The sequence below is a fragment of the Lissotriton helveticus genome, chromosome 6, assembly GCF_964261635.1.
Source record: "Lissotriton helveticus chromosome 6, aLisHel1.1, whole genome shotgun sequence".
In the NCBI taxonomy this organism is placed as follows: Eukaryota; Metazoa; Chordata; class Amphibia; order Caudata; family Salamandridae; genus Lissotriton; species Lissotriton helveticus.
The window spans coordinates 1,437,792,716-1,437,818,136 of NC_136067.1; positions in this window are offsets into that span (position 1 = coordinate 1,437,792,716).

Below are 25,421 nucleotides of genomic sequence, written 5' to 3' on the forward strand. Positions count from 1 at the left end.
ACTGCGGGTGGTAGCGGACAAGAAAGTGTGGATCTTCGACTCCCCTGAAGCGGCCCGGGACTGGCTGGAGGGTTGGCACACCGTTGGACGACAGCGCAAAACACACAGACCGGATAGAGCCCGTGGAGGGGACAGCAGAACGGGCTCGCAAGCATCGGGACGAGCGGAAGGAGAGGGACACTCGCCGGCTCATGGGTTCGAGGGAGGAGGCGAGGAAGACTGAACCCGTCCCTGGACCCAGAACACTAAGCAGTCGCCGAACGCCGAACTAACATATACTTTCCACAGCTGCACGTAGACGCCGGCATGGCTACCCCAAAAGCCTTCAGGGAAGCCGCCTGCCTGGGGAGACGCTCTCCCCCCTACAAGCAAGTACTCTGGTTTTGGGTTGGGTAAGGCACTCTGCTAAGTTGGGGTGGCGGGCAGTTGGAGGTCCGTTAAGCAGGGGGGCAGGGAGGGGGGTTTGTTTTGAACTGTTTATGTTAGGAAGGCGCATAATGGGTTGCAGACAATGTTTCAGTACCTATGGGACTCAGCCCGCGACGCTGGGAACGAACAGTGATGCTATGCCCCCATGATGCTTCTGAACACTTTGCTGCGCGACGACGCAGCCGAGGCACTGGTTACATCTCTGGGGGTCTACATCGTGCGCCTCATGCCACCCGATGGCTAACAATCCCGCACTGGCGGAAGGGGTGACTCACTCTGACGCACAATGCCCACCTCTGACCTTGATGTCCTGGAATGTGAGAGGTTTGGGGGACAAAGTTAAGCGGGGATTGGTGTTGACGGCAATTAAGCGCCTGCGACCTACTGTGGCCCTGTTGCAAGAGACACACCTAGTGGGGGGGGCTACGAAGGCCTTGGATAGGCGTGGCTATAAGATGTGGGCCCATTCTGCCTTCACGTCCGGCTCCAGGGGGTCCGGCGTTCTGGTACAGAAGAACTCCCGTTTCATGCCCCTATCAATTAAAACGGATGATCAGGGCTGCTTCGCGGCTGTGCAGGGACAGTGGGAGGGGAAACTCTTTAATTTGGTATCAGTGTATGTGCCACCGGCTTTACATTCGGTCCACCTCCCGAGACTAGGGGACTTCCTTTTAACTCTTCCAGAGGGTGAGACCATACTAGGGGGGGACTTTAATGCGGTCGTAGACCCACACCTAGACAGGTACCCCTCCCCCAACCGGACAGGGGGGGAAACATACTTCCGAAGATTCACCTCAGCCATGGGCATGACAGACATCTGGAGACACTTACACCCGAGCACGAAACAATACACATTTCACTCCGCAGTGCATGGCAGCCTGTCTCGCATCGATTACTTCCTGTCATTGGGGGAGGCCCTTTGTCTTGTAGACGCCCTGGAGATTCACCCTCGGGGCATTTCGGACCACTCGCCACTCACACTGACGCTCTCTCTACAGACGAGGGCACGTAAGCGCCTTTACCCCATGCACGCAACATATTTCAAAATCCCACAGGTTCGCAAAGCACTCAAGCAGGCCACAAACCACTACTTTCTCGAAAATACCCATTCGGTGCGTTCCCCGGCAACACTATGGGAGGCCTATAAAACGGTTTTACGGGGTCAGGCCATTAACACTATCTCCGGACACAGGAAACAACAATCTCAGGAGCTGGCCGACCTGGAGATTACGTTGAGAGAGCGGACAGCGACGCACGAGTCCCACCCTTCTCCCACTGCCCTGCACGCACTCACACTCCAGCAGCAGCTATACAATGATCACCTGCGGAGGATGGTCAAGGGTCTCTTAACCGACACTCAGAATAGGATCTATGAAGTGGGGGACAAAGCAGGGAAAATGCTGGCGTGGCTCGATAAACGTGAGGGTAGCTCCAGGGGGGTCCGATGTCTAAAAGATGAACAAGGGGAGACGCACACGGATCCAAGGCGCATAGCGGACCTATTCGCGTCCCATTTTGAGCGAGTGTACACCCCGACTAGCACGATTACACCTGAGAGTGCCAGGGCGCTCCTGGCGCCAATTGAGGTTCGGACCCTCTCACCGGAGGTGTCGAGCGAGCTAGAGGCAGACATCACCGCCGACGAGATCCAACTGGCCATTAAGGCGCTAAACCCGGGCAAGGCATTGGGACCGAATGGGATACCCATAGAATGGTATCAAGTGATGCCGGACACCCTCAGCACGCATCTGCTGGGGATGTTCCAGGACTGCCTGGAGAGGGGTTCCCTTCCACCGGACCAGCGGGTGGCTACCATAATACCTATCCCCAAGCCGGGTAAACCCCCGGAGGACTGCTCCTCCTATCGGCCAATTTCATTATTAAACGCGGAGGTGAAAATCTTGGCCAAGCTTCTGGCGCAGCGGATCCTGCCCCATCTGTCCTCAATTATACACCCGGATCAGTCCGGGTTTATGCCGCACAGGAACACAGCGCTAAATTTGCGGCGACTGCATGGTATCCTGTCCAGAGCTGACACCATCACCACGCCGGCGGTAGTCCTGGCTCTTGATGCCAAAATGGCGTTTGACCTGGTGGAGTGGGAGTACCTTTTCGAAACACTGACACATATGGGGTTCGGGCCTCGCTTTCTAGCGTGGGTAAGACTGCTGTACGCGGCCCCGATGGCTCATGTGGTGGCGAACGGCCACATTTCCCGCACTTTCCCGCTGGGTCGAGGCACGCGGCAGGGGTGCCCTTTGTCGCCCCTGTTGTTTGCCATCTCCTTGGAACCACTCGCGACTCTCATACGTGCCTCCCCCCTCCTCAAGGGTATACCGGGGAGCGGGGGCTGGGAGGACCGCCTGTCCCTCTACGCGGACGACATGCTGTTGTATCTAACAGACCCTGGGGAGGGAATACCGGCCTTGCTACGCATTTGCGATACATACGGCAGGATCTCGGGCTACACGTTAAATTGGTCCAAATCAGAGCTTTATGTCCTACGGGGTCCGGCTCCTGACCTCGGCGATACTTGCCCGCTGCGATTGGCAGGAACGTCCTTTAAATATCTAGGCATACACGTCACTAGGGACCCGGCTGAATTCATGGACAAGAATCTGAAGCCGCCCCTGGATAGACTCAAGCGGGATGTGGAATTCTGGTCCGGCCTGCCATTAACACTTCTCGGCAGAGCGGCGCTTTACAAGATGATGGCGTTGCCGCGCTTCCTTTACGTCCTTGACAATACACCCTACCCGGTGCCACCCAAGTTCTTCCAGAAGGTAGCGGCTCTGGTTTCCAACTTGCTGTGGGGCAACCTCCCGGCACGAGTGGCACAATCCAAGCTGCACAGGGACTGGTATGACGGGGGCATTGCGCTACCGAATCTGAAACTGTATTACTGGGCCGCGCAATTGAGGCCCATTAATCATTGGATACACGCACCACATACCGAGCCGGCATTTCACTCGGACAGGGAACAGTTGGGCGCTGACAGTCTGCTGGGTCCGCTATATAATCACTGCAAGGTGCGTACTCTGGTCGGCCCCACCAAGTTAACGGTGCAGATATGGCATGCAGCTACGGCGGCTCTGGGCTGGAAGGGGAAAATCACAAGGATGACCCCGCTGTGGGACTCTCGCGCATTAGGTAACCTGCGGAACACCAAGGGGTTTGCGCAATGGGACATGATAGGCATCTCCGTGGTGGGAGACCTGTGGGAGAGGAATGAGGTGGTCCCCTTCGCCCGACTAAAAGAACTCTACGAGCTCAACGACAGGGAACTATACAGGTACATCCAGGTCCGTCATGCACTACTCGCAGCCATTCCCGCAGACACCCAACTCCCAGAGTCCTCGCCCTTGGAGGATCGCCTACTCACGGAGTTCATGCTAGAACGGGCTACGTCCCTCATTTATCGTAAGCTCCTCAATAATGGCCCTGACCCCACGTTACATCTGAAAGAGAAGTGGGAGGGGGAGGTTGGCGACGTGGAGGACCATGACTGGAACGCAGCTCTTGGGAAACCTAAAGAAATAGGCATCTCGGCACGCATGCGGCTGGTGCAATTTAAGATCCTGCACAGGGTTTATTATACGAGGACAATGTTGCATCGCATACATAGAGCGCCCCATCCCTACTGTTTGCGTGGGTGTGGGGAGGAAGGCACGTTCTTTCATACTATATGGGATTGCCCCAAGATCCAGGAATACTGGAGACAAGTACTCCGCACACTTTCACAGGCGCTAGATCACTCCATATTGCCAGACCCGAGGAGGTGCCTGCTAAATATTTGGGAACCTACCGACTTGACCCGGTACGAGCAACTTTGGGTCACGGCGGGGCTAATGGTTGCCAAACGCGACATAGCACAACGATGGGGGGCAGCTGAACTCCCAACCAAGTCCCAGTGGTGCGTGAACATGGATCGAGTGATGTTGACCGAGCGAGCGGTGTACGTCAACCGCGCCTGCCCCGGGAAATGGAATAAGATATGGCTAAAATGGAATGAGTACAGGGGGGACATCTGTGAACCCTTGCGAGAGGATGTGGTGGATGAATCTGACGATGAGGGCGGGGAGGGCTGAACACGGGCGGGGGGATGGGGTGTGGAGGGGGAGTGGGCGGCTGCGGGGGGTTGCCTCTCAGAACCTAGACGAATGAGTCCGAGGGGGTGGAGGCGGGAGGGGTGAGTGGAGACATGTGCGCACTGGGTGGGCTGTCGCGATCCCAAACTTCCAAGAGACACTAACGACTTGTAGCGCACTGATTCGTGTCTGACCTTACCGTCCTTCCTAACGGTTGTTGTTCTGTGTTTGTTGTTTTCCAAAACAGAAAAACGAAAAATTTCCACCAAAACCTCAAACTACTGCATTGAATAATTTGCTCAATTGGCACTTTATTGTTTCAGCTCTCTGCATCAAGACTTCTATTGACAATGTGGTTTGGTTATCCTTTTTGCTGAAAATCTCTGTATACAATGATCCTAAGATAGCGGCCGGCCCTATGGGTTGTAGGCATCCCGCTGTGTGCTATGCAAAGTGAAATAAAGGTTTTGGAAAAAAAAAAAAAAAAAAAAAAAATATATAGCACTCCAACAAAGTAGTAGGATTATAAAACTTTAATAACTTATAAATATATACAACAAAACAAAAACAGTAAAAACATTTAAACAACGAAGAGACCGTGGCAATTTCTTTTGAATTATCCAATACATTTATTGAAATTGACAGCACCAATAACGAAATATTCTCACAAGGAGGAGATGATTTGAATGATTTTTTTGATCAATCTCTTGATGGCGAATTTATCGAATGTTTGGAGACCATAGAGTTACAAGAATCATCATTGCAGACTTTTCATGAGGAAATTCCTGATGAGGACATGTTACTAGTTCTTTCAAATTATGAAAATTCAGAAGATGTTGCCTGGGGGTGGGTCGTCAGTAGCAGTCTGTTGTGCGAATAGTTCGAAGGCAGCAGAACGCGCTGAAATCTAGATGGCACGAAGGTGATGTCTAGTAAGTTGCCGCCCAGCAAATAACGGCGTGGGGCGCCGCGGGGGTGAGTGAGTCCAGTAGGCACCACAGCTATTCTTACCGGCATTGCAGAATTACTGCTGGGGACAATGCCTGTGCTGTAGCAGGGTCACAGCAGAAACAAAAAGGATTCTGTTGAAGATGTTGTTGGTTTTCAATTTGAAAACAGTTCTGGTGTCAACTGCTATGCTAATGTAGTGGTTAATGTTTTGTTTTCTCTAGAAAATGTAAAAGAGGGGGAGGCAGTCCAAAGTTCTGGTAAAAGGGCAAAGGAAAGGATCGGTGGTTTGAACTATCAGTCAAAAAGGGGAGGGGGTGCAACAATTTTTCCTACCGGGTCACATTGTGCTTTCACCGGAACTGAGGTTTGCAGGATTCTAGTAATTCAAAGTGAGGCTGGCGCCAGCATGGGAGCGCCGACGTCCCGCGGATACAGTTTCGTCACTCCACGGGCAATCATGGCATTCATTCCCCATCGGGGGTGTCTGCGGGGGTCGGAGACTCCCGCGGCTCCTCTAGAATCTTCAAGGTCGTGGAGGACTACGGTGGTGGAGTCAACCAGTGACCGGGCCATTTCTTTATGCTGGGCCCGCTCTTGCCAGGTCGATCGCCATTTTGAGAGTTCGGTAGCTACTGGCGATCGCGGGGTCAAATGAGCGGACGGGCTCCACCCTGCCGGGCGAGACGTTGCAGCATCGCCACAGTGGAAGAACCCTTTTCCGGGCGCCTGGAGCGCTGAGGGTGCAGGTGGGAAGCCTCCACTGGGGAGGCGGGAGAGGCCTGTTCGCACGTCTCTCCCTCCCAGTGCACCCCACGGCGTCTCGCTTGAGATTTGTTATGGCCGGACCAGGCGATGTGGACGAGGGGGGGGGGGGGTCGGAGGCATGTGCAAGACATCCCCCCGAGTGTTGTCAAAGCCATTATTGAAGAAAGAAGAAATGTCCCGTCCATCTTCGGGCCGGGCTTCCGGTGGATGTCGGCCGGACGCCCCTTGCTCTGGCCCCATGAACGGGTTCCTTGGTTTATCGGCTGCAGCCGGATCCCATCGGCCCCGGCCGTTGGTGGCCGGACCGGTAGAGAATGTGGCGGGACTACCTGCAACTGTCAAGGGCCACCGCGGCCGGACTGGGAGAGAGAGGGGAGGGTCGAGGACACAGACATTCCCCCCCCTGCAACTCTCCAGCGTTGTCAATCCCCCTGGCCGGGTCCCGCTGGCCTTGGCCTCTCCTCCGGCTACACCCTACGTGATGATCTCCTGGCCGAGGCGTGGCAGCAGGACCCGCCTTATATGTGTTGCTTCCGGCTGGGCGTAGCTGAAAACCTGTTGCCCTTTGGAAGTTTCTAGAATGGGGCGGATGTCTGCTGACTTCTATCTTTCCCAGTTTGCCGTTATTTGGCCGTGGCAGGCGGTGGGACAGACACGTTTTGGGGCAGTGAGGGGCGATGTTTTCAGGTTTCTTATTACGGGCTTACTTCTAACGTTTCTTGTTTCTAGGACAATAATAGGTTTTATCATTACGTATTGTTATCGTTTCTTTGTTTGTTATTTAATAAAAAGTTCATCAGTGGCCTACTGATTTTCGTTTTCCTATTCTTTTCTTTCCAGGTTGTTTCATGCTAAAGTTTCTGTTAACAGGATACAGTGATCACTTCGTTATTATTGCATATGTCCTTTTCACTAGGGGTGCTCTCTTGTTGGGCCAGATGACCTATCTCTAGTAAATGGTCCGGGTGAAACAGGTGCATCAATCAGTGGGGAGTAGATAGGCATGACAGATTACAACGGGGGAGAAAGGTCCGCATTACCTACACTTTCACTACTTGCAAAGATTTTCCTACGTTTATTTGCAAACAGGGAATACCTCCAAAAAGAACTAATTCCCAAACAGTCAATGTTCGGACAATCAATCAATCAATGAGGAATGAAATAGGTACGACGTGTTAAAGGCTTGCGTTACCTACCCTTCACTATCTGCAAAGGGAGAGAGAATATTCCTATTCTTCCTCGTTTGCAGGCAGAGAAGATCCTTAAGAGAACCAACTTCGAACAATTCAATGCTCGATTCAAACAATCAACAAGGGGTACTGTGAACACAAATGAACGCCGCTTATGTACATACACATTGCTATTTTCAACAGGTTGTTCCTAATGTTTCTATTTTAGCGAGGTCAAAAAGAGATCCCATTAGTGGCCTACTGATTTTGCTCGATTCCTTTTGTTTTTTTACACGATTTTTCGCTATCTGCAAAGACTAAACAGAGTATTGCGACTCTGTGCTTGTTTGTAAATAGAGAATGAAGCAAAGAGAACAATCAATCAAATGGAGAGAGAAGCAGGCACGACGGATTACAACGGGGCAAAGGCCTGCGTTAACTACCCTTCACTATCTGCAAAGAGAGAGTACTCCTAATAGAAATGAGGGGTGGGGGGCAGCATTCAAAGCAGATCAGTGTGCATAAACACGAAAATGTTTTTACTTACCACGTACTTGACATTCGACAGCTTATGATATTTGCTATTAAAAAACCATTGAAATTCACTGAAAAAACCATAGGTTATAGACCATATATAGTTAGGAATTAGCATTTACAAAACCTTGAAAATTCACTGAAAAAACCATAGGTTATAGACCATATATAGTTAGGAATTAGCATTTACAAAACCTTGAAAATTCACTGAAAAAACCATAGGTTAGAGACCATATATAGTTAGCTGGACATTTTATTGACACAAAACCAATGAAATTCCATATATAGTTAGTTGCACTAACTATATATCGCGCACCCGCAATCCACTGCTGATGATGTCACATATTACATCATTCATGACATGGTCTGTGACATCACTGATGACATCACTGATGACATCTCAAATGACATCACTGATGACATCTCATTTGACATCAATGACCACATCACTGATGATATCATTCATGTGACAATACAATGCATCTCCTCACATTTTAATATAACCTCTGTTTCACCCAGTGTTAAATACAGAGTATAATTTTTGAAACCATTGACACACCAATACTAGTTACTACATACGCACTCACTGATTCCTACGTCTACACACACCTTCACTCATTCACCCATACAATCATTCATACATACAATCACTCATCTTTACAACACTATCATATGCACTCATACACCTATACAGACACTCACAGTCTGCCACTCATCCATGGAGTTACTCACACACCTAGTCAGTCCTGTAAAGAATCAATGACACTTCCATTTTCTTGTCTATACAGTTAAACATAGAGCACCTTACATTTTCAAACATATACTAACACATACTTACCTTCTTATACAATCATTGATACAAGTACACATTGATCTGCACAGAGTCACACACCTCCCAGCCAGCCACACACACACTCAGTCTCTCATACAAATACTTGGGCAATCAATCAATAACCCATATAGTTACTCATATAGCTACTGATCAACACATGCAGCAGTTTACGGAACAACAGACATAATGATGCACAAATTAAGACAGTTTAGTCACTAACCCATGCACTCAGTGAGACACATTTAATCACTCAGTCATACAGTCAGTCATGCACCTACTAAATCCTTCGTCCAGACACTTACACATCCACTCATTCTTCATTATGTAAGACATATTTAAACTTTACAGAAACAAAAAATCACTGGATGTTGTTATCAGTCATGTCATCAGTGATGTCATTTGAGATGTCATCAGTGATGTCATCAGTGATGTCACTGACCATGTCATGAATGATGTAATATGTGACATCATCAGCAGTGGATTGCGGGTGCGCGATATATAGTTAGTGCAACTAACTATATATGGAATTTCATTGGTTTTATGTCAATAAAATGTCCAGCTAACTATATATGGTCTCTAACCTATGGTTTTTTCAGTGAATTTTCAAGGTTTTGTAAATGCTAATTCCTAACTATATATGGTCTATAACCTATGGTTTTTTTAGTGAATATATATATATATATATATATATATATATATATATATATATATATATATATATATATATATATACATATTATTAACAAAACATATACAATATTTTTTCCGTAAGATAGCGAGAGGTTTAAATTTACTATTCCCACTCCAAAGAGTGCAACAGTAGGGAAAGCGTTGGATAGCGTAGGGGTAAAAATTACTATTCTAACTCCAGCGAGTGCAACAGTAGAGAAAGCGTTGGATAGCGTAGGGGTAAAAATTACTATTCCCACTCCAGCGAGTACAACAGTAGGGAAAGCGTTGGATGGCGTAGGGGTAAAAATAACTATTCCAACTCCAGCAAGTGCAACAGTAGCGAAAGCGTTGGATAGCGTAGGGGTAAAAATTACTATTCCCACTCCAGACAGTGCAACAGTAGGGAAAGCGTTGGATAGCGTAGGGGTAAAAATTACTATTCCCACTCCAGAGAGTGCAACAGTAGGGAAGACGTTGGATAGCGTAGGGGTAAAAAATTACTATTCCAACTCCTGTGAGTGCAACAGTAGGGAAAGCGTTGGATAGCGTAGGGGTAAAAATTACTATTCCCACTCCAGCGAGTGCAACAGTAGAGAAAGCGTTGGATAGCGTAGGGGTAAAAATTACTATTCCCACTCCAGCGAGTGCAACAGTAGGGAAAGCGTTGGATGGCCTAGGGGTAAAAATAACTATTCCAACTCCAGCAAGTGCAACAGTAGCGAAAGCGTTGGATAGCGTAGGGGTAAAAATTACTATTCCCACTCCAGACAGTGCAACAGTAGGGAAAGCGTTGGATAGCGTAGGGGTGAAAATTACTATTCCCACTCCAGAGAGTGCAACAGTAGGGAAGACGTTGGATAGCGTAGGGGTAAAAAATTACTATTCCAACTCCTGTGAGTGCAACAGTAGGGAAAGCGTTGGATAGCGTAGGGGTAAAAATTACTATTCCCACTCCAGCGTGTGCAACAGTAGGGAAAGCGTTGGATAGCGTAGGGGTAAAAATCACTATTCCCACTCCAGAGAGTGCAACAGTAGAGAAAGCGTTGGATGGCGTAGGGGTAAAAATAACTATTCCAACTCCAGCGAGTGCAACAGTAGGGAAAGCGTTGGATAGCGTAGGGGTAAAAATTACTATTCCCACTCCAGAGAGTGCAACAGTAGGGAAAGCGTTGGATAGCGTAGGGATAAAAATTACTATTCCCACTCCAGAGAGTGAAACAGTAGAGAAGACGTTGGATAGCTTAGGGGTAAAAATTACTATTCCCACTCCACTAAGTGCAACAGTAGGGAAAGCGTTGGATAGCGTAGGGGTAAAAATTACCATTCCAACTCCTGTGAGTGCAACAGTAGGGAAAGCGTTGGATAGCGTAGGGGTAAAAATTACTATTCCCACTCCAGAGAGTGCAACAGCAGAGAAAGCGTTGGATAGCGTAGGGGTAAATATTACTATTCCCACTCCAGAGAGTGCAACAGTAGGGAAAGCGTTGGATAGCGTAGGGGTAAAAATTACTATTCCAACTCCAGCGAGTGCAACAGTAGGGAAAGCGTTGGATAGAGTAGGGGTAAAAATTACTATTCCCACTCCAGAAAGTGCAAAAGTAGGGAAAGCGTTGGATAACGTAGGGGTAAAAATTACTATTCCCACTCCAGAGAGTGCAACAGTAGGGAAGACGTTGGATAGCCTAGGGGTAAAAATTACTATTCCAACTCCAGCGAGTGCAACAGTAGGGAAAGTGTTGGATAGCGTAGAGGTAAAAATTACTATTCCAACTTCAGCGAGTGCAACAGTAGAGAAAGCGTTGGATAGCGTAGAGGTAAAAATTACTATTCCCACTCCAAAGAGTGCAACAGTAGGGAAAGCGTTGGATAGGGTAGGGGTAAAAATTACTATTCCAACTCCAGCGAGTGCAACAGTAGAGAAAGCGTTGGATAGCTTAGGGGTAAAAATTACTATTCCCACTCCAGCGAGTACAACAGTAGGGAAAGCGTTGGATGGCGTAGGGGTAAAAATAACTATTCCAACTCCAGCAAGTGCAACAGTAGCGAAAGCGTTGGATAGCGTTGGGGTAAAAATTACTATTCCCACTCCAGACAGTGCAACAGTAGGGAAAGCGTTGGATAGCGTAGGGGTAAAAATTACTATTCCCACTCCAGAGAGTGCAACAGTAGGGAAGATGTTGGATAGCGTAGGGGTAAAAAATTACTATTCCAACTCCTGTGAGTGCAACAGTAGGGAAAGCGTTGGATAGCGTAGGGGTAAAAATTACTATTCCCACTCCAGCGAGTGCAACAGTAGAGAAAGCGTTGGATAGCGTAGGGGTAAAAATTACTATTCCCACTCCAGCGAGTGCAACAGTAGGGAAAGCGTTGGATGGCGTAGGGGTAAAAATAACTATTCCAACTCCAGCAAGTGCAACAGTAGCGAAAGCGTTGGATAGCGTAGGGGTAAAAATTACTATTCCCACTCCAGACAGTGCAACAGTAGGGAAAGCGTTGGATAGCGTAGGGGTAAAAATTACTATTCCCACTCCAGAGAGTGCAACAGTAGGGAAGACGTTGGATAGCGTAGGGGTAAAAAATTACTATTCCAACTCCTGTGAGTGCAACAGTAGGGAAAGCGTTGGATAGCGTAGGGGTAAAAATTACTATTCCCACTCCAGCGTGTGCAACAGTAGGGAAAGCGTTGGATAGCGTAGGGGTAAAAATTACTATTCCCACTCCAGAGAGTGCAACAGTAGAGAAAGCGTTGGATGGCGTAGAGGTAAAAATAACTATTCCAACTCCAGCGAGTGCAACAGTAGGGAAAGCGTTGGATAGCGTAGGGGTAAAAATTACTATTCCCACTCCAGAGAGTGCAACAGTAGGGAAAGCGTTGGATAGCATAGGGATAAAAATTACTATTCCCACTCCAGAGAGTGCAACAGTAGGGAAGACGTTGGATAGCCTAGGGGTAAAAATTACTATTCCAACTCCAGCGAGTGCAACAGTAGGGAAAGCGTTGGATAGCGTAGGGGTAAAAATTACTATTCCAACTTCAGCGAGTGCAACAGTAGAGAAAGCGTTGGATAGCGTAGAGGTAAAAATTACTATTCCCACTCCAGAGAGTGCAACAGTAGGGAAAGCGTTGGATAGCGTAGGGATAAAAATTACTATTCCCACTCCAGAGAGTGCAACAGTGGGGAAGATGTTGGATAGCGTAGTGGTAAAAATTTACTAATCCCACTCCAGAGAGTGCAACAGTAAGGAAAGCGTTGGATAGCATAGGGGTAAATTTTATTATCCCCACTCTAGTGAAAATAAATTAATCTAAGTCACATAATTATAAATTAATCAATTAATACATTTTAATTATCAATTAAGAATTATTAATTAGCAATTTAAAATTAATTAACAATTTATTTAAAATAAATACCAATTAATTAATTATCATGTTTAATTAATTATATTAAATTACTTCCCACCCTATTCCCCTATAAACACACAACCCGCTACTACAAATAAAATAATATTATTCACATAATTATTAATTAATCAATTAATAAAAATTAATTATCAATTAACAATTAATTAATTACTAATTAAAAATTCATTGACTATTCATTCAAAATAAATACCAATCAATTAATTAATTAACATATTTAATTAATTACAATTAAATTACTACCCACCCTATTCCCCTATAAACCCACAACCCATTACAGAAAATAAAATAATATTATTCACATATTTATCAATTAAACAATTAATTAAAATTAATTATCAATTAAGAATTAATTATTTATCAATTAAAACTTAATTACCAATTAATTCAAAATAAATACCAATTAATTAATTAACATATTCAATTAATTATAATTAAATTACTTCCCACCCTATTCCCCTATAAACCCACAACCCACTACAGAAAATACATTACTAAAATTAAAATATTTATCAATTAATCAATTAAAATTAATTACCAATTATATTTTATTTAATTACCAATTAATAATTAATTAACAATTAATTCTAAATAAATACCAAAAAATAAAATAACATATTTAATTAATTATAATTAAATTACTTCCCACCCTATTCCCCTATAAACCCACAACCCGCTACAGAATTATATTACACAAAAAGAAAAATTAATATTAACTTACCTAAACTTCGATATTTTTGTTGTCTATATTATGTCTAGTCGATATTATGTCCATTCTATATTTTTGATTCAATATTATGTCCATTTTATTCGCTATTAACCCCTTCGACGCTCATGACGAGCTCAGCTCGTCATGGAGTTGCCATTCATTTCAATGGAAATTACATGAGAAGGATGGAAAAGGCCTTAGCATCCAAGTGGTTAAAATGTTCTAGTCAATATTTTGGTAGTCTATATTATGTCTAGTCGATATTATGTCCATTCTATATTTTTTAATCGATATTATGTCTAGTCGATATTAAAAACTCGATATTTTGACTCTATACCGTCTCCACCATGGGGGTGCCCAGGAGTGGACACTTCACAGGGAAAGCCAGGAAGGGTTCCCTTGCGGTATTCGTACAAGCGCCGGGAAACCCACTGTGGGTAGCTGTGCGCTATACAAGTACAAAAACATTTACATTTACATTTTTAGATATGCCCAGTCCACCGAGTCGAAGGCCTTCTCGAAATCTATGAGAAGGAGAGCTAGGTTTGGAGTGAGTAAGTGCCGATGGGCTAGAGCCAGCTGTAGCCTCTGAAGGCAGTGTTGGTTCCCACGCTTGGGCATGAAGCCGCATTGGGCTGGATAGACCAGCAGAGGTATGTAGGGCTCCAGTCACTGAGCCAGGATGGTGGCATACAGCTTAACCTCCGTATTGAGGAGGGAGAGGGGACGATAGTCCGCACATTGACGGGAGGGAGGCTGGGATTTCGGGAGGACCACAATGGTGGCGATGTCCGTCTCGAGCGGGAAGGAACCTTTCTCCAAAGCTTCCTGAAATAGGTCAACCAGACGGGGCGCAAGAGTTTAGCGATACATCGCATGGTATTCTTGGGGAAGGCCGTCTGGGGTCTTACCCGATGAGGTGAGGGAGTAAGCTCTATTCGATTTCCTCCCGAGAGATGGAGTGGTCCAGATCCTTCTGGGCAGCTGTCTCCAGCTGAGGGAGACGTATGTAGCCCCGTTCAAGGAGAACATGGAGCGGTAGGTCGGGGGTTTGCGCTGTATATAATCGCCGATAGTAGAAGGCGAAGTTGCGGACCATCACCAGTGAGGTGCGGTTATAGTGTATTTCTATCTTAATTTTAACACCAAAACAAATGGCATAGCATACATAGAACCGCAGTTATAGATTTTCAAAGCAATATTAAATCTTTTTGACAATCGCAGATATCCCATGGAGGACCCGATGGCCAACGATTCTTTAGAGCCAGCAAGTGTTTTTACCAGCAGTTTGCCACTAGTCATGGGGACACTGAGAGTGCTTCTGGCTTTCACAGGGGTCCCTCTGTCCAGGAGTGCTGAGTTTTTGCCAAGGACAAGGGTCATTCACACAGTTCTAAGTCTTTTGCCACAGGGACAGAGTATCCCTCTTTTGCTTTGGTTCTGTGGGCGTGGTCCTGTTGTCGGCGACATGGGTCTCCTCAAAGTCATTCCTTGATGTAAGTTGTTCAGATCTGAGGTTCTGGTGTCTTGGGTGTCCCTTGAATTTTGGAGTTAGGGTGTAGCCAATGAGCAGATAGTCCTTGCAGCTAATCCAGTCAACAGACGATGGAATAAGGAAAATCAAATAAATAAAACCGTCATCTGTTGACTCCCCCCCCCTTCCTGCCCCGCCCCACCCCGATTACCAGCACCGACCACGACTGCTGCTGTCAGAAGTTTGCTTTGACCATCCAGCCCTTGGAACCCCTTTACCACTTACGCCCTGGGTACCCTTTGTACCATAAACTAGGGGCTTATAAAGGGGTAAAGTATTTGCCAGTTTGGGATTACTAAATTGAACATAACAGTTTTGGGAGAGAGCACAGGCATTCAGGTCTGGGCAGCAGACTCCAGTGCATTATCAGAGTCATGACCATCAGCATTTGGAGAAAAAAGTGAGGGGGGTGACCATACACAAAGGGGAAATTTCCTGCCGGTCATGTTCTGCCAGTTAAATAAATTGTGAGAGTAGCACTTTGGGAGGTGGAAGCTGAGTCAAGAGTAGAAGTAATCCAGTGATTGTAATCAGCTAGTTTGGCTTCAAATGTGGAATTAAGAGGTAGGAATTGGCAAGGGCTCCCCCCCAAAAAAGTGTCAGTAGAATGTTTTGATGAAGCCCATTTGATGGCAGAAAAGAGAGGTGGAGCCATATTGAGATTAGAAGCAAAAGAGAACAAAAGAAAGGGAATAAGAAAGCGATCGAACTAGGCCTAGGGAACTGTTGTCCCGTAACTATCAAGCCCAGGGGGCCACAAAGTAGGTTGAGGCAATGATTGGCAATGTGGGCAGAACCAATCACCGTTTGACAAAGAAAAATAAATTGGCATAGATTGGACACTAAGGGCAGAGCCTGGTATGGAGATCGACGGTGCCCCAAAAATTTAATTACCAAGTAGAATGCAGGAAGAATGACTGGTAATAAAAGGAGAAATGGTATCAGCTGGATGGGGATGAAAACTAAGAATGTAGGATAGGCTGGTTGACCCAGAAATAAAATAAAGAGGAAGCCAAGGAGCTCAGCATGAGGGAATGGATCATGAATAAGTGGGGCTATCTAAAGTTGATCGTTAAAAATAATAAGTAGGCTCTCATTCTTCCTAGCATGACAGGAAAGGTGGAACACTTTAAAGACAGGGGAACAGGCCACGGTTATTTCAATGACGAAGGCTTCAAAAGTCCAAAAGTCTGAGATTAACACTATATATAATTTGGCATCTGAGATAAGGTTGTATATCTCAAGACAATGTTTAACAAGAGAGCGGCATTGATGAGAGCACATGGAATGGTGGTAGAACTAAAAAGGGAAGATTCAGTACTTCCAACAGGGGAGTGGAAAATGCTCAGTATATCTGTTGCAGATACAGTGTTCATGTAGCTCAATGGTATGAAATATGAATAGAGCTTACTGGAGAGTGGAAAGCCAGACCGGGTAGCAGGAGGCATAGTGATAGGGGTTGTGAGTGGACAGGATGTGGACTTTCAGATAACTACTCATAACTGCATTTTTGAATAGATATATAGCTGAGTAGTATATCTGTGTAATCATTCATCTGTACTTCCGTAAGTGATGGGTAATTCCTGAAAACTAAACATGCAAAACATACATATCTCAAGTATACTTGTGCATTAGTACTTCTCCCTGCTTTTAAGATTGTTACTTCAAGTTTCACAAATGTACACTCATTGGTGAAGGATGACTTATGTATGGTTACTACTTGATGGCTGTAGAACTAAAATAGGCAACAATATTAATAACATGTTGTCTCCCTATCTTTGAATTAGTATGAGCTTACTCAAACTCTACTATGATATACATCACATTATTAAAACCAAATGTGATAGTACAATTAAAGAGTCCTTCCTTAATATCACAGGGAACCTAATAAATTATACCAATATAAATAGTTCAACAAATGTTCAAGAGAATAGTTCAATGTTCATTTTCATCAACAAGACAACACCAGGTTACTTGTTTATCATTTAATTGTCCATTCAAAACAGCCCTTTGAAGTGGAACAAGACCATGCAAGAACATCTGGAATCTAAGAAACGGGGTCTTGGCTAAAGCAACATTTTAGTTCGACTGCAAAGCAAACAGCTGCATAAACCATGAAAAATGTGATACCTAAAAATTCAAGATGGCCACCATCTTTCTGGAATATTCAAGAGTTCAGGATCTGCTGGGAATCATAGTTCACAGCACAGCTTCAGCCAAAGAGTGGCACCAATCTGTGATCAATGTCAGCTTTTCCTTCGTTGAAGGCACCCAGGATGATCAGATTTAGAGTTACTCCTCCACGAGCATTGGACATGTGAAGTGGTAAGTAAGCTTCCTGACAGTGTCCCTTCCAAAGGCCACTGTCTTCACAGTAGGTCTTCTGGATTGTCATGATGCCCTGCATAAACGTCTTGCCACAGGCGTAGCGCATATAGTTTAGAAGCAGGTTCTCTTGATGATTCCTCCCGACCACACTCCTTCGAATTCACTAAATGCAGTAACTTTCTTCTAACAGCTCTTGCATCTAAAATCTTATACACCTCATATTCCTTTTCTAAATTCAACTCAACATGCATAGGTTGTGAAGCAAGACTGGTCTTTCCAGAGCAAGGCTTTAATAAAGATACATAAAAAACGGAGTGAATTCTCATAAACATATGCAACTTTCGTTTTACGGAAACTGAATTCATAACCTTCTCACCTACAACATACTGGGGTGCAGGTTGCTTTTATGATCAGCAGAGTACCTCTAAATTTCTTTAACTTTTTACAAGGTTTCTCATGCAGATTTTTGAATGGTAATAAACTCATTTCAATGTTCGTGCACAGATGCAACGGAGGTAGAGAAAGTATGGCGTAGTGAAAATATATATATGTGATGGTCATACAAGCAAAAGAAGAGTGACATTCCCATAGTTTAATGTTATCTATATATATAAAAACCAAAGTATGTCCGTTTGTCCTTTATGCATTACTACACCATTCATCCGATCGGCATGAAACTTTGGGAAGTTGTTGAGTACACTCCCGCGAAGGTTTCTGGCTAAAATAAATAAATTAAATAAATAAAAAAATAAAAAATAAAAAATGTGTTAAAAGTTGGTGAGTACACTCCCGTGAAGGTTTCTGGCAAAAAAAAAGAAAAAATTGTTAAATATCGCCCCCCCAGGGCCCTCATAATCTTTCCAATACTGAACGTTTACACTTTCCGGTGCGACTCGCTTTTGCACTGACCATCAACAAAGCACAAGGACAATCGCTGCAAGTGTGTGGACTAGATTTGGAGAATCCGTCCTTCTCACATGGACAACTGTATGTGGCCAGCTCATGCGTCGGAAAACCTTCTGATTTATTCGTCTACGCACCAGACGGAAAAAACAAAAAATATCGTGTATCCACGAGCACTCGAATAAAAAAACTGAATTAAAACAACACTTTGAAATGTTTTCCATATTAAAATGAATAAGTTTCAATAAAAATGACACAATGTAAATTGAATGTTATCATAACAAGTTTCCTTAAATTTCCTTTCTTCTGAGATCGCAGCAATGCGCGTCGGGTAAGCTAGTGTGTTATAAAATGTTACTCTGCCAATGACGACTTCTTACTTCAATCCTCCCCTGGTGCTAAGGATTGATATCTTAAGTGTTGTTCAACACATTCATTCTGTCTGTCTGGCCATCCAGCTGAGCATGATAACTAGTGGACAGTGGTCTTCCATATCGTTCTCATATCTACAAATGCCAGAATTGTAAAATAAACTGTGACCTTATTTCAGTAATCAAAACATGGGGAGCACCAAGCAAATGAATAACTTGTGAAAAAGTATTTGGTAAGACTTTGGCTGTATGTAAACCAGACAAAGATATGAAATAACAATTATAATCACATGATTCACAACCATTAAGACCACTGTGAAACCTTAAGTCTTATGCAGCTCAACAATAAAAAAATTTGAACACCGTGTGCAAAGGCAAAGATCGATGTGGAACGGGCACAATCCTCAACAACCCCTAGGGGTTCTCTATGTGAAGTATTGTTTTGAGGGCATATTGATTATGGCTGTAAATATATGAACTAGAGGAAGAGGAAATTGTTAAAGAAAGCTTTGTCTTCTTCCAAGGGACAGAGGGTATATCAACTGAACAAGGCCCACTCTCTGTGGAAAATCAGGAGAATTTCCTCTTTGATCACAATTGCCCTGCGGTGACACCCATGTGATGTTATAAAACGACTCTCACTCACAGATTGTATGTGGCATGCTTCATCACTAGGTCCCTCATTCAGAAGGATATTACATGTGGATGGGCTCAAAACAGTCTTAAAATGATTCTCTCAATTTTAATGTAATCACAGCACGCCATGTCCTCTCTCTCTCTCTCTCTCTCTCTCTCTCTCTCTCCTTTCACTTTTCCTTAGATATGAGCCTCTTATCCTACCTTACTTCATAGGCTCAGAATGTTCCTTAATTCTGTTCTCTTCCACCTTAGTTCGGACTACTAGGACTTTTGTTTATTCTGAATGGCGTTCATATAACTGATGCTCCAACTGTACCCCAGTTCTATAAGCACCTCACCCTGAATATGCAGATTAACCACCTGCACAAGAACATCTTTCAACTCACTGGAAAGGCCTTGATAAAATAATGATGTCCTCCTTGCATCGTGCCAATTAATCTACTCTGCCAATTGATTGAATGTGATAATATAGCTCAATAGATCCTCCTGACCTTGTTTTACATTGAGCAACTTATTATCTAAGGAAGGAGCATTATACGTTTTATCAAATAACGTTTGCTTATGGTCACGAAAAGCAACAAAATTGTAAAGCAACAAATCATGTCCCCCAGCAATGGAATGTTCTAATTAGTTGCATTTCAACTCAGGATAGACCTGACCTCGTGATATGTATGGGTAAAGGTGCTTGACTTTCATTTTCTTCTTTGACTTCAACAAATGAACTTTCTCTTTATTTGATGGATACTAACTCTATATGTGATGACCTACTGCCTGATTTATAGTTTGGTGGAAGGGGATTTTCTCCATCAGTGCGATGGAGTAAAGTACTCTGTGGTCTGAGGGAGTATCTATCTGTCAAATTTAGAGATGTCTGCCTGCCCAGTGGACTTCTCTTTTATTGGAAGAAGCCGCCATCAAGGAAGTTTCTGTCAATGCAATGAAAGTTTGATGGATGGTTCCGTAAACTTGACGTTTTACTCCGTCAACATGACGGAGCCATGCAGCAAACATTCAACATACTTTATATTTTTTTAAAGAAAATTCCAGAGGAAGATTTTCTTTTTCAAAATATAAAAAACAATGGACGCTCACATGGGTGATTTCTTCAATGGCATGGGGCAATTTTTCAGTTTTCACAGTACCTTACCACCATGCTTTACCTGGCGGTGACAGATATTAAAAACATGGGCAAACTGTTGATGGCCCTTACTTTGCCGGGGTGTTCGAAGGTGTATGTTGACGGCAGAGATGGAGTAGTCTCTGTAAACAACATATTCTGGGTACTCTTGGCTCTAAGTAAGATGGGCGGACCTTCAGTTTGGCAGAGGGGGTACACTGTCGCCTTACTAAATTGTAAATCAAGCCCTAATTCTCTGATTTGTCTACATTCACTTCTTGTCCATTAAAAGCAATCATTTGAGGAGCAACACATACTTATGATGAAGTACGGAATCAATATATCGAGGTCCTGGTTGTAGCAATTTTGTAGTATGATTGCCTAGGAATGGACTCTATGAACCACAAAAAAAACCATATCCAATAATCCAAGATGGCTGCTGTCTCTCTGGAACATGTAAGAATTTGTGGTCCTCTCATAATCGTAGCTTGTTGTCAGCCTGCTGCCATGCAGCACATCCTTATGTGTGGTCATCTTCAGTGCAAATAGTGCCAACATTCTATGAGGACCACCAGTCTATATGTCACTAAAAGGCAGTCACTGTAATGGTATTTGGAATTCTGCCTCCATGCCCCTGGGCCTCCCTATGGAGTAAGCATAACCTTCAGCCTCATATGCTGACTTCTACATTACTGTCAGGACTATTTGTTCCATAAAAGCTCACTTCCTGAGAGTGTAGAGATTTAAGAGCTTTGTGTTTGGCCACAGTACAATTATCATGGTGATCATCAATGCTTGGAATGCTCTCCCTCTTTAGCCCTTTAATGCCAGGTCATGCTCTCCCTGGTTATCCTAGTGTTCTACTAATCTGTCATTCATTTATTTATGCATTAATTCATTCGGGAGAGGACAGGATACCTCATTCACTTTGTGGACCCTTTGAAAATGGGGCATGTGTGGCATCCAACCTTGAAACATAATCTGAAAAGTATATGCTGTTATCTAACATGTACAGCAGAAGTTGTCATTTTGTATCTACTTTTTGTATTAAATGATAGTGCATACAATTGGGCTTCTGAGACTGTCTCTCTCTTTTTGTCCACATTGAGCAGCAATCAAACAAGGGAATGTCAAGATGCTACAGGGCTAGAAAAGAGGAGATCTTTGGCAGGGTGGCATCCATCACAACAACAACAGAGGGAGGGCCGGAGTCCTCCTCTGCAGAGGTAGGGCCGCCTGGGCTTCCGAATAAGCACTAGACGATCTAGCAAATATTCTCAGGAGGTGGGCACATTGGAGGGTGAGGCCAGGAGGAGCAAAAAGTGACTACGGTTAGGGAATGAGCCCACCTGACCTTACCCTCCTCTGATCCAGCAGGTTTCCAACCTGCGAAAAACTATCACCATATATTCTTGGGCCCATATACACACTCACCCATATAGGCTGTTTATCGCCGCGGGGGGCAATTTTTATAATTACTTTAATTAGGATCAGTTACCTATATCGTCTCACTTCTCACTGATCTTAAAACCTTTCCTTTTAGTCAATGGACCTATTTAGTTGGAATTAGTTGATGGTGATATGACATAAGTGCATTTATCTTCTATCTTATTTAATTAACCACAGACTCTGGAAAAGTTTTAAATGGCTTATCTATTTTAAATTGTATGAGCCAAAGCAAAATTTGCAGTACGAATTCCCTTTCTCCAATGTTGTAAGATCAGTTTACCCAATTTTAGTATTCTATATCGATGAAATTATCACAACAACAGTACCTCAGGAAAAAGGAGAGAGAGAGAGAGAAAGCAGCTCATTGACATAATACACAGAAATATATTTACCTACGAGGGTGTGGAAATCAGACCCCTCTGGCCAAGAGATAACTAGGCCCCCTGGTGAAGAACAGGTGACAGGGACTTCAGGACAGGATTCAGGACAAGATAGATGACCTCTTCTGGATTTGACGCCTGAGTCTCCCCCTCTAACTTCCTCCTCGATTCTTCTGCGATCTTCTTCTAATAAGATTACCTCCTTGATTCTTCCACGATCTTCTTCTAATTATTTGGCTTTAAAATTCTAAGTCTGCTTCTTCAAATATTCGATCAGCATTCGGACAGCATCCCTGTCTCTCAACATTTGTCTTGCTACAACTGCTCTTGTTCTAACTAAACAACCTCTTCTGGATACAACGCCTGCGTCTCACCCCTCTCTGACACTAACTTCCTCCTAGATTCTTCCGCGATCTTCTTCTAATTATTTGGCTTTAAAATTCTAAGTCTGCTTCTTCAAATATTCGATCAGCATTGGGACAGCATCCCGGACTCTCAACATCTGTCTTGCTGTGACTGCTCTTGTTTTAACTAAACTACCTCAATTATATTTTTCTAATGACATGTACCTCTCCTAAATGTTTCAACTTTATTAAACTCCTATTTCTGATTGGACAAGCTGAGGGGATGATCATCACTCCATGCTAAGTTTTAATACATTTTCTTTAGTGCTTTGTTTTATGTTCCCACCCATTAATTTGTTCTCCCAAGCTTTATTTCCCACCCGTTTTCACAATTTTGATCAAGCACAGTTGTCCATTGAATCTTCAGGATGTCCAGCTGGTTCCCAGGACATGTACCGAGAACGGCCTTGGACGGGTTTCAAGATTTGACATCACTGCTTCTAGCTTGTCATCATTGCACCTGCGTGAGGAATCACGTAATTGTAGACTTTAGCATCGTTCAGAGGCCGAAATACAAACTAATATAGAGGTCACAAGAAAAAGTATTAATTTCAAAATAGAATGATTTCACTGTATACCAGCTATCTCTACTCCAATCCCATTTGCTTATAAAGACTCTCCCCACATTAGCATTTATTATATACTTTATTTTAATTTCAGCAAAGCATATGCTTAGCATGTGAGTTTCCAAGTGGCTATTTGGATGCATTTGCGCAGCAGCAGAAATTTCCCTACAAGCGTAAAGACGTCATTCTGCGTAGATGCAGTTGACGCATGGGCAATACAGTTTCCCGTGTTAGCAGCCCTTTCAGTTCCACTCGGGTTACTCGTTAGCAGTAATACATTAGTAATACTCTGTTATGGATTTACACGAGAGGATTGTGTCAGAGCAAGTCTCTTTTATACAAGTCCTTGCTCCATCAATACCCTCTCTGATGGCATTTATGCCATCATAAACTACCCATACCCAACCAGATGCCAACGTTAACATATCTCAATTCCCTTCCCTGTCTTTTTATTCTCCATTTCATCTTTATTTTTCAAATTTTTCATTTTCTTGTACAATTCTCCTCTCATTTCTTCAAGCGTAATTTCTTCATATTTCCTCTCTTTCCCTGTTTATATACTTCATACTTTCTTCTCCTTCTACAACATTTGCACCATATCATTATTACTAAAGTTATTATTGTTATTCCATGTAAATGTAAATGTATCATGTAAAAATAGAAAAGAACAGTTTTAGAGACACAGAATAAATGAATACACTGTGTACCACTTCTTTCTACTCTACTCCCATTATTTTATTTTTATACTATTGCGTTAGAGATTATGCAAAACAGACAGCTTAGCAAGGCAGCGGTGCAAGCTTCTTGCACGTTAGGACACATAACGGCCATCTTAGTTCGATTGCGCAGAAGCAGAAGTTTTCCCTCCAAGCATATCACGTGGGCATGACAGACGCATGCGCAGTAGAAAATCCCGCGAAGCAGCAGCCATTTTAGTGCAAGCAGATTATTGATAGAAAAATCACATTGACAAGCTTCCCTTAGATATCTAATATGTTGTGTAATGCAATATTAATAAGACAAAAACATGTTAATTAGTACATTAATCTTATTACGAGAGGGTTGAGTACAAGCAAGTCACTTTACGTGTAAAACCTTGCTCCATCAGTGTGTCAAAGAGAAGGAACTTAGGAAACATGAGCATATAAATGGTGGTGTTCTTTACCAGGTGGATCCTTACCACCTGACAGTGTAGTAGTACATTTACACATGAGGAAATCTACACATGTAAATTTACCTGTGTGAATAGGGCCTTTGATATCACCATGTTAATGTTTGTGGCCTTAAATGTAAAAATAAAGGACCCCCTGAACAGTAAATATTTTTCCAATTCCTAGGACAGGGAAATAAGATTCAAGTGAGAAAGAACTCCTAGGCAATTTAAATCAATCATGCAAACATATACGTAAGGGAGAATTCAAGCAACAGAAAATCATGTAAAAAACATTCACTTTTAATGACTTTGTTAAAAACGTTTGTTAAAAATTGTGTTCATGACACAATATGAAATACATTTCAAAATATTACAATCATAGCCACTATTTTTAATGTATGTCTATTTTTCTGATTCAATATGATTGTAATATTTTATTTATTATTTATCATAGCCACTATTTTTAATTTATGTCTATTTTTCTGATTCAATATGATTGTAATATTTTGAAATGTATTTCATATTGTGTCATGAACACAATTTTTAACCAAAGTGGGGTACCCTTTTTATAATGAGAAGTGTGAAAACACATACCAGTAGAACATTTGTTATTATCAACTTAATTTATCTATTTTTTTCTAAACACAGTACCTTAAACACATTTACAAATGCATAGATTTCCTTCACACCCATTTTTCCACATATGAATTGCTGCATCATGGGTAAACATTGAAATATCATGATATGCTAAAGCTCGGTTGTTGGATTTGGATATCAGATGCTTTTGGGCAACCTAAAAAAATGATATATCCTTGTAACTAGAAGGTTATGATGGACGTAACAGTATATTACTTTTAAAAATTGGCAATTGGGACAACAATACTGATACAATGTTGTCACCTATTTCTATTTTTTAATGTTAATTTTGATTTCAACTTTGGGTTTATTTGGGGAAACAGTGAGTGATCTACATATATGACCTCTTGCTAATTTCCAAATTATGTGTA